Source organism: Labrus bergylta, chromosome 24 (genome assembly GCF_963930695.1).
Source record: "Labrus bergylta chromosome 24, fLabBer1.1, whole genome shotgun sequence".
NCBI lineage: Eukaryota > Metazoa > Chordata > Actinopteri > Labriformes > Labridae > Labrus > Labrus bergylta.
In genome coordinates, this window is record NC_089218.1 from 8,089,325 (window position 1) to 8,100,026 (window position 10,702).

Here is a 10,702-nt window from a genome sequence, read left to right on the forward strand (position 1 = left end):
CTAAATGTAAACTTGGTCTTTGTTGGTCTAAACTAAATGTAAACTTTGTCTTTGTTAGCTCAAACTAAATGTAAACTTTGTTAGTCTAAACTAAATGTAAACTTTGTCTTTGTTGGTCTAAACTAAATGTAAACTTTGTCTTTGAATTGCAGGAGCTGCACCTGAAGGGAGCAAAGAGATGATCTCCTCTTTTCATTTCTTCACCAGATTGAAGGAGTGAAAACTACAAGACACAAGAAGTTTAGTCATTACCAAAGTTCTGTATAAATTCAAACAATAAACTAATACAAGTTGTTGCTAATGCTAAGCTACATGCTAATGCTAAACCTTAACTTCAGTACAGGAACTTACATTTCTGTTGCTGCTTGCTGTGTGCAGATTAGAGAAAGAACCCTGAACTTCCTGTTTCCTTTATAACTTCCTGTTCCCTGAATGATCCAGAGAGAGGAGAGGTGTTCTTGGTGTTCACATATCATGTAAACAGTGTCTCTCGTGACTTCACTGATGCTCCATATTTTACTTGAGCTCCTTTTAACTTTGAACCATATTATCCTGATATATGATTGACCATATGTATATATAATAAATCAAATCTTATGTCATGGTGGGAACAATGAACCATTAATGAATTTAGGTTAGTACACTATATTTAGTTCATTAAGTCATGTACACTTTTCAAAAAAAAAAGGGTCTGACATGTTCACAAAACCTCAGACACTCTTGATTTTCTTTTTCATAAACCTGTACTTGTGTTACTCATGAAACACCAGGGGGAACTAGCAGTTCCTGGTACTGATACCATAGAAGCTGGACTTGAACCAGTGTGTATGTATTGCAGATGCCAGGACAACTCCACTTGGCCACTGGTACCTTCCCACTTTGAGATTTGTTCCGGGCGTATTTATCATCGTCATTTCAGATTTTCACTTTAAAATTTGCCTTATAAGATTCTAATCCTCCATCACCAGACACAGTGGGATTTGAACCTAGGCTCGCCACCTACAGAGCTTGGAAACCGCAATCTTATCCACTACACTACCGATACCTTCACACTATGAGATGTGTTCCGGGCGTATTTATCTTCATCATTTCAGATGTTAGACTTTAAAATTCACAGAGTCCTGATCAGATTTGAACCCACAACCTCTGGACTCCAAGTCCTCCTTCTATCTCTTGAGCCACAGAGACAGATGCTTGACTATGTTTCTCAGATCTCTTGAGTCTTTCCTTTGGACCAACACCTTTAAGATAATGATGTGTGTCCTGTGGATCCATACTGGCAGGTGCTTCACTGTGTTTCTCCTCTTGAGTCTTTCATTTTGGACCGACACCTTTAAAATTCACTGAGTCCTGATAAGATTTGAACCCACGACCTCCAGACTCCAAGGCCTCCATCTATCTCCTGAGCCACAGAGACAGATGCAGACAGGTGTTTCCTGCTGCATCTGTGTATTGTTTTGTTCAAGTCTAAGATTTGTTTTTCAATCTATGTTAAATAAATGATTTATATTTCTATATATTTTGTCCAGACAAGAATAAACAGCAGAATAAACCTACAACGAGGTATAACTTGTAAGCATTGTGCATTCATGGAACGTGCAACACAGCTAAACGTGTGAGTAGCACTCTATAAAGAAATGTGCCAAAATGGACACAGCAGTAGTTTTATTACAATAAAATATTGAACAGACGTGATGACCTCTGTTTTTTGTACACGTTACGTCAGCACAATACAATAAGGTGTCACAGGTGAGGGGGTTACATCCAGCCAGTCCCCTTCCCCCCCACTATCCTCCAGCCCCCATTGGGTAGGAGCTCAAAGCTTTCTTAATGTTGTTTTATTATGTTCCAGGTTTTAGGTGGAGTTATGAGTTTTGTATGTTGAGCAGATTTAAGGAGTTATGACCTCCTTTAGACATGGACACACAGCGCTGGTATTACTTCCTGATCTAGGTAGCATCAGTGTCCTGTTAAAAGTTAAACTCTCTTTAACCCTTCAAAGGAGAAGTGATTCAAATCATTTTCAGGGAAAATAGTTAACTGTAACATTCAGGACACTGATGCTACCTTCAGGATAACGTTAGATCAGGAAGTAATACCAGCACTGGATGTCCATGTCTAAAGGAGGTCATAACTCCTTAAATCAGCTTTAACATAACATAACATAACATAATGCTATGTAGCTGTCGACTAACGATACCTAATAGATTAAAAAATAATAATGTAGTTTTACATTAAACACCTGAAAATACCTGAGTCTAAACTTCTATACCACCTAAAACCTGGAACATAATAAAACAACATTAAGAAAGCTTTGAGTCTCCTACCTGAGCAGGAAGACGGCCACCGACGGGGGATCCTCCTGGAAGACGTTGACGGACTTCCTGTTGGAGAAGAAAAACACATTTTAGTTCATCAAGTTAATAAAACTCAAAATGTTTGATTATACAACATTGTGATGATTGGAATAAACCTGAGTTTCATCATTCACTGTAAATCATCTGTGTTTAACTTCACTTTAAGGCTTTTGGATGAGACTGAAGCAAACTTAAATTCAAAGTTTAAATGTAGAATATAATATAGAAACATTAAGTATAAGGTCTTAAGAAACATCTTAACAGATTTATCTTATATTATAAGTTCTACAAGTTTGTTTAACTTTAACCTGATCGAGCTTTGGGGGGAAAGAAAACGCTCTATACATTTATATATATAATATATATAGTCAGAGTTGTAATTGATCTGTGATATTATCAATAAACTTAATATAATGGAGCACATAAGGTAGGTGAAGAAGAGTTATGAGCATATGAAAGTTCATAAAATCAAGGCAAGGAAGAAGAATTTTTAAACAACCTTTTTAACTTGTAAATGTTTCATTTTAATTTAAGTGTTTAATCTGAACTCTCATTGAGCTGTAAGATGTACTCTTATATCAAATATTTGAATCCTAATCAAATAAGATTTAATCAAATTAATCATTTCAATTAAATCAATAAATAGGTTTTGTGGTATTTTCATTAAGAAAAACTAAAAACTAATTTAATTAACTAAAAGGTAAAAATGCAGCTTTAATATAAATAATTTAGCATACAATGATGTAATCTTAAATATCAAATTACTTTATTGACTTACAAAATTAACTGTCACAAAAACAAAAACTCTAATTAAAGTTAAAGGTTTAAAATAAATGCATTATATCGTTTATAAATCACTTTATAGAGAGAGGGCGCCCTCTGGTGGTTAGTTGTTGGTTACTGCACTTAAATAATAAATTAATCAGACTGCTGTTTCTTTGAGTAAATTAAACACAGAAGGCTGGATGAAGAGATTTTACTTTTTAAATGAAATAAATGAAGTTTATTCATATTACTTTATCAAGATGAACATTTAATCTCTGAGCTCTGTGAACAGTAATGTTTAGAAAATCATTTTACCTCGGAGCTACAGCACAGAGCGAGGAAACACCTGCACACACCTGTACAAAGAAACAAGAAGAAAACCCTGAATGTTGAGTTCAAACAACAACTTTCTCTTCACTTTTGTTTGAATCTCTCAGACACACGATGTTGTTATGGTTCAGTTAGCATTAGCATTAGCATACAAACACGTTTTCTCTTCTTCGTCTTCAATTCTTCTTTTCGCAGCATTTTCATCCAAACTCGGACAGCCGTCATCCGCTCGAGTGGTCCGGGGTCGATATTAAGACCCTTTTTCAAACCGACCCCTACACCAGGGCTCTCCAACAGGTAGCTCTTCATCAAGGTGTAGGTCGAAATACAGCGGCAGGCTTTGGGACAAACTTCCCTCTCTCAGGTGGAAACAGGAACTGTGTGTTACCATGGTTACTCAGCGGAATCTTACAGGAACTGTGTGTTACCATGGTTACTCAGCGGCATCTTGCGGGAACGGCTTTTTTTTTGCATTCTGTAAAAATCTTTATGTAGCCTAGATTATTCTTCCTCTTTATTTACATTAGTGTAGACTTATAACAAAACTATTAGATTGAGTCTACATTGTTTATTGTAATTTATAATTTAAGTTAATTTAATGTATTTTTTTTTTTATCAGGGTGTCCTAAATTAATGCAAAGACAAGGATATTGTTGAACATCAGAGCAGCACAAAGTGTATTCTTTTGTTGTTGAATTGAGATTTCACAAAGACATCAAAAGTAGAAAAATAAAGAATAAATATTAACAGCGTAAAGTTGTCTGCAACATGATTTAATATTCTTTTGTTTTTGCGACAGTCCCTGTCAATATAAAACAGTTTACAATAAATAAACATGTATTTGATCCTCAAACCCGGCTTTTTAACAATAAGTCTTTCCACAAGTGGACGTGCACACACCTGGTATTATTCTATTATTCTATTATTTCTGCCTTTATTTAACTGATGTACATATGTTTGATTTAAAAAAAAATAGTTTTATTCCTGTTTCCTGTTTTCTTGAGCTGCTGTAATGCAAACATTTCCCCTGTGGGGGATCAATAAAGTTTATCTTTATCTTTAAGAGGATACATTTCTGTTATAGTGACTGTTGGATGTAATTGTAACCCATTGCCAGCAGAGGGCAGCAGTGTGATATGAATGCATGATGCAGCGGTTAATTAGACCTGACCTGTTAACCTCCAGGTGAGCTGTGTTGTAATATTTACAGTCTATGGCTGTAAAGTGTAGAAGTTACATTACAGCCAGCCTGATTGAAGATGGAATATCTGCCTCTTATTTAACCTCTACGCCACCATCACATCTGCCTGTCTGTTTGCAGTACATTAGGCCAGTTTAAAATCATCTCCAAGGGGAGTAAATCTAGAATCTAGTGAGACATTGTGTAATTAAGCTCCTTTCTGTGACAACAGGCTCAGACTGTGGTTAACTTTTTTACATCACAGCAACACAGATATATATATTTACACACTTTATTTCAACAGAAGTATGGAGTTACCCTTTAAAATCCCAAAACAAACAGTAGATCCAAAACTATTGTTCAGGGATGTGTGAGCATGACGTGCAGCCACATCACCAACAGCAGCCACACATTTCACCAATATGGAGTTAATAATGCGACCATGGAAGCAAAGATCAGGCATCACGTCACATTCACAGTCTGGAGAAAAAGTTCAAATGGAGACGTCCAGACAGGGACAGCTCAGTCTCCATCTCGAAATGATCTTCACATCAATTATCAAACTGTTAGTCCTGAAATTGCCGGAATCCTTCACAGTATTTTGTAGAGGGTTACAGAGGTACGTCACAGCTCGTGGACAGATGTGGAATAAAGTGGGTGCAGCTCTGAATGACAGTTCTCAGTCGTGGTCCTTTTGTGAGGCATCAACAATAAAGAAGAGATAACAAATGATTTCAAATGCTGCCGCCCCTGCAGCATTAAAAAAAACAATTACATAAGGGGGGTACGTTTTGTAACAAAGCGCTAAAACCTAACATGACAATCTATAACATAAACCACCATGTTCACACAACACTTTTTTATTTACTTCACTTTTATTTCAAAGTTGCCTTGTTCATTTCAGTCGTGTGTAAATACATACATGTACAAGAACAAACTAAATATAGGTCATACATTGGGTGGAAAAAAAAGCATAAAGACATCAGTAATTGTTGATCTAGTCAGTCCTTAAATGGCTCGACTTCAACTAACGACGGATGTTTTCAACGATAAATGGGCGACAGTAATCCTACAGTTATCAAGAATGATTAAGATCAGAAATTCAAAACTCTGCTGGGACGGTTCTGCATGTAAGGGGTGTTGGACTGATGTAGTGAGGGATATGAGGACACATATGATTAAACATATAGGATATCAAGTATTGGCCGTGTCTGTGATACATTTCCAGACTACTTATATTTAAAAGTTGCCTTGTTCATTTCAGTCGTGTGTAAATACATACAAGTAAAGTTAAAAATAATAATAATAATTGAAAAAAAAGTAAATGATAGAATCTAGTGAGACATTGTGTAATTATGAACATAAATGATCATCTTTGATAATATGTAAGCCTTCCTGTAAAGGTGTTTTAAATACCATCCCGACAAGTTGTTCAGCACTTTTGACAGAAAGCGTTTTAACGTTTTAACAGGCCTCTCCATTCACAATATGCTGTACTTTAACCACAAAGAACAGATCATCTATGGAAAGCTCCCATCCATGGTGGTCGACCACTGTGGCTGTTCTTGAGGAGACCCTGGTGTCTGCAGGACAAATTTAGAAGCTTTGTTTTCAGTGAAAGGGATGTAAAATATTTTGTCTCAAGTCTAAACTAAGACCCAGGAGCATCCCATTTAGAAAGGGGCACAAGGATTACTTCCAAGGACAGGACTCTGAAGTTGTTTCTTAATTCACAAGTTTGGCTTACAGCTGATTTTAAAACATAAACACACACACACACCTGTTCCTATCAGAGCACACACACATGACCATGCACCAGCCATACTTTGGTACACACAAAGACAAATGAACAACCAGCTTTATGCACTAGTTGAAGTTAAGCCATATTATTCTCTGCAGGTTCCGGTTGCAAGGGTCAGTTAACATCTGTCCATTTTTGTAGAGAACAACATTAATTTCACATTTTTTAAATCTAAAATACAAGAATCTTCTGGTGACAGTGAATACATCTTCCCCCCTTATTTGTTTTTACATTTGTTTTTATGTGATTTTACCACATCCTCCCGGATAAAACCTCCACTTTAGTTTTCTCTGAGCAGCACAGAGTCAAGAAGGAGGAGGGACTGTTCCAGCTGGGTTGTTGAACTTAGAGAAAAATGAATCCAGCCTTTCACTGAGTTGAGTTGCTCGTTCTAATAAGATGTCTTTAACCTCAAGAGTTCATTCAACCTGACTCCTTTCCTTACATTTTCAACCTGAAGGACGGGAAACAGATATGATTATCAAATTGTTGCATTATTTCTTCATTTTAAGATCACAAAGTGATAAGTTAAAACTTAATGTATTGCTTTGGGAAGGCTGCAAGGTTGCAGAGACAAATAAGGACTGGATTTCCAAAGAAAAATAGAGAAGGAAAACTTAATGCAACATCAGTTCTTTAATATTTATCATGTTGAGAAATGTCTTTTTATTCAACCTTTTTAAAAAAGTAATGTACCTAAACGAACCTTTAAGTCCGAGCTCTTAACACCGAATGAATCTGCTTTTGTTCACCAGAAGATGGCGCAGTGGAACCAGCTTCAGATGCTGGACTGCAAGTACCTGGAGCAGGTGGAGCAGCTTTACGATGACTCGTTCCCCATGGACATCAGGCAATACCTGAGCAAGTAGATCGAGAGCATCGACTGGTGAGAGGGGTTTTTTGTAAAGTAGAACAAAAGTTTTTACTTTACCAGAATAGAGATCAGAGCCTCATTTGTCTTGTGCTCCGTGCCTCTTCAGGGACACAGTGGCGATGCAGGATTCCTTAGCCACAGTTCAGTTCCACGACCTCCTGGCTCAGCTCGACGACCAACATAGCCGCTTCGCCCTGGAAAACAACTTCCTGCTACAACACAACATCCGCGAGATTAAGAGGAACCTACAGGTCAGAACATTTATAATACCCCCTGTCATGTAATGATCACATTTTGACAGAACTTATCCATCTCTCGACTGGGCGTTACCAGACACGTTCCTCAAGACGTTTACTGTTCAATGTTCCTCGAGTCAGATCGGAACTGGGAAAATCTGCTTTTTCTTATTCTGCACCGGACTCATGGAACAACATACAGCATCTTCTTGAGGGAAATGAACTCTTACCTTTTGGGCATTTTAGAAACCTGATTTTAAGCCTCCCAACCTCTGTTTGTAACTGTTTTACATAAGTGTGTTTTTTTATTGCAGTTTTGTACTCGCTTAATTATCTTAGTACATTTTAACCTTTTGTAGACTGATTTTAGCAGTCTTGTATTATCTGTCCCCTGTTTTTATTTTTGATTTAATGTCTGTTTTAAATTATTTCTGCAATTACTCGATGTCATTGTAAATGAGGGTTGCCCCTCAATGATCTTTCGAGTAGAAAGATAAAGATAAACTTTATTGATCCCCCGTGGGGGAAATTTGTGCATTACAGCAGCTCCAGAAAACAGGGGACGGGAATATACTTATAAAAAATAAGAATAGAAGTTAAAAACAGATCAAACATATTTACATCATTTAAATAAAAAAAATACAATAATGTAAAAAAATATAATAATGTAAAAAAATACAATAATGTAAAATTACACAGTAAAATAAAGGCTCAACAATAACATTCAACCTTTATGAATATCAGTGAGTAAAATATTCAAAGCACATTAGTAAATGTTAACTGGATGCCGACCCTCCTGTCGGATTACCTGAGCTATGAGCTCTGGAGTCGCCACATTAACGATGTCAAACGGACCGAACCTGGAGCGCCAGATGGGCCCGAACAATCTCTTCTGTACATCCTAGAAACACCAAGTCAGTGTGTAGAATGAAAAGTGTAAACTTAAGAAGAAGTAATAACATTTCTACAATGTGTAAATGAATGAATTTACCAGAAACATGTGCAGGGAAGAGAAATACTTTTACACTTTTAAAAACACAGTTATTCTACCTGCCAAGTCTCCTGATATAAAACATATCAGGAAAAATCATTTAGAATTTTTTTGACCCTTAAACTAATTGAATCAATATTGCTCTACATTAAAATCTATACTATTTCTAGTATAGCAGAGTGTGTCTGCTTCATCTATCAATGTGACACACTTTAGATTAGACGACAGACTTTCATACATAAATCCCCTGCAGTGAGCTTCTGGTACTGGACAAAATCCTGTTATAGATACGTGTGTGTGTGTGTGTGTGTGTGTGTGTGTGTGTGTGTGTGTGTGTGTGTGTGTGTGTGTGTGTGTGTGTGTGTGTGTGTGTGTGCGCGTGCGTGCGTGCGTGCGTGCGTGTGTGTGTGTGTGCGCGCGTGTGCGCGTGTGTGTGTGTGTGTGTGTGTATGTGTCGGTAGTAAAAGAAAGAAAATAAAAAATATTTTGATTATAATTTAATCAAATAATTATTTATAATATTTTAAATGTTTATTTTAAATGTGTTTTCACTAAGTGTAAATCTTCCAGATTCTCCATCTTTACACTGCTTGTTGTGTCTATACTGCCCCCAATGGACAAAATGTGGAACTACATTTGTGTTTTAAAAAACATTTTATTTTTTCCCACTCTTGAGAGCGTAGTTAGCTCATATATGTCTTGAAAAATGAAGCATTAGCTATTCTGTCGACAATTGAAGGTATTTATTTAATTTAAACTAAAATGGTCTTATTTTTAGACTACAAATTGTTGGTACACTGTCCCCATCGACCCCGACCGGAAGTGGGGAAATATTGGATGTTAAATGAAACAGCATAGTTTGGCTGCCATCTAGTGGACAGGATTAGTAACTACAGTCAAACTATAGAGTTTATGAGTTTGTTTATGATTATTTCCTGATGTTTGTTGCTGTTTTTGTTGTTGTAGGCCAACAATGTCCCTGCCTGTTGTTGTCATCTCTAACGTCTGTCAGCTGCCCAGCGGCTGGGCCTCCATCCTCTGGTACAACATGCTGACCTCCGAGCCCAGGGTACACAACCAGGACTCTCATTGATGATTACAGATGTTTACTTATCACAAATATCAAACATACAATTAGGTGATATCTTAATGATTTAAACAAGTTTCACAGCTGCCACCTTAAATTCATAAACAGACCATTAATACAATCTGAATGTTGACGCGTGTATAGCTGTTTTACGGTTGATCTTTTGAGTATATTTTGATTTCTGTGCTTTTTATATTAAGTAAGGTTTTGAATAAAGATCTTCTATTCGTAACAGAGTGTCTTTAACTGAAGTTTTGCTAAAAGATCAGAGTTCTATAAACCAAATGGTTTGACTTTTTGTGTTTCCATCTCTTCTTCTTTCCTCTCCTCTCCCTCAGAATCTGAAGTTCTTCCTCAGCGCAGTGGTCTCAGCTGTCCGAGCTCCTCAGCTGGCAGTTCTCCTCCGTCACCAAGCGAGGCGTGAACCAGGAGCAGCTCAACATGCTGGCTGACAAACTGATAAACACCTGCAGGACTTTCAAACAGGCCTTTAACTTTTATTTATTTTTATCTTCAGGAGCCAAAGCCAAGAGGAACCCAGAGGGACAAATCCCCTGGACCAAGTTCTGCAAGGTGAGCCCCATTCAGCCTGAGATTTAAGATTGTCAACATCTGTGATACTTTTCAATACCACAAGTTAAAAATGAATAAAATCTGTATTCAAATCTGTAATTTAACCAAAAGCTGCAATAAGAGAAACGTGTACAGGTTAGCAGATACTAATGGAGTCTTTTTGGTGCATCATAAAGTTAAAACTACATCTTCTCTTTGAACTGAATGTATTTGTCTGTAAGCAGAGTGCGAACGAGAAAGCGTATTCCTTCTGGTTGTGGATCGAAGGAATCCTGGATGTGATTAAAAGACACCTGCTTTCCCTTTGGAATGATGGGTGAGTGCTGCCGTCTTTCTTCAGTGTGAAGACACTTTTCTGAGATGTCAGGAGTTTTTCAGGAGTTTTCTGCAAGTGTGAAACCCCTTTAGTCTGTCTTCTAAAGGGGTCTGTCTCAGACAGACTAAGACAAAATAACCTGTCCTCTGATTGTAAGCAACACTCTCTTTTCTTTTTTTTTCTTCTGAAGAA

The 10,702-nt window shown here is 37.0% G+C and overlaps 1 long non-coding RNA gene and 1 pseudogene across 1 annotated transcript; one reads left to right on the forward strand and one right to left on the reverse strand.

Moving 5' to 3' along the window:
- Positions 1 to 1,407: 1,407 nt before the first annotated feature.
- On the reverse strand, positions 1,408 to 4,055 carry LOC136178140 (uncharacterized). Its single transcript, XR_010665498.1, has 3 exons — positions 3,605 to 4,055; positions 3,438 to 3,478; positions 1,408 to 2,384 (listed from the first exon to the last, which is right to left on the reverse strand). It is a non-coding gene; the product is annotated as an uncharacterized lncRNA (long non-coding RNA).
- Positions 4,056 to 7,140: 3,085 nt separating this feature from the next.
- LOC110004434 (signal transducer and activator of transcription 1-alpha/beta-like) lies at positions 7,141 to 9,780 on the forward strand (annotated as a pseudogene).
- The last annotated feature ends 922 nt before the right edge of the window (positions 9,781 to 10,702 follow it).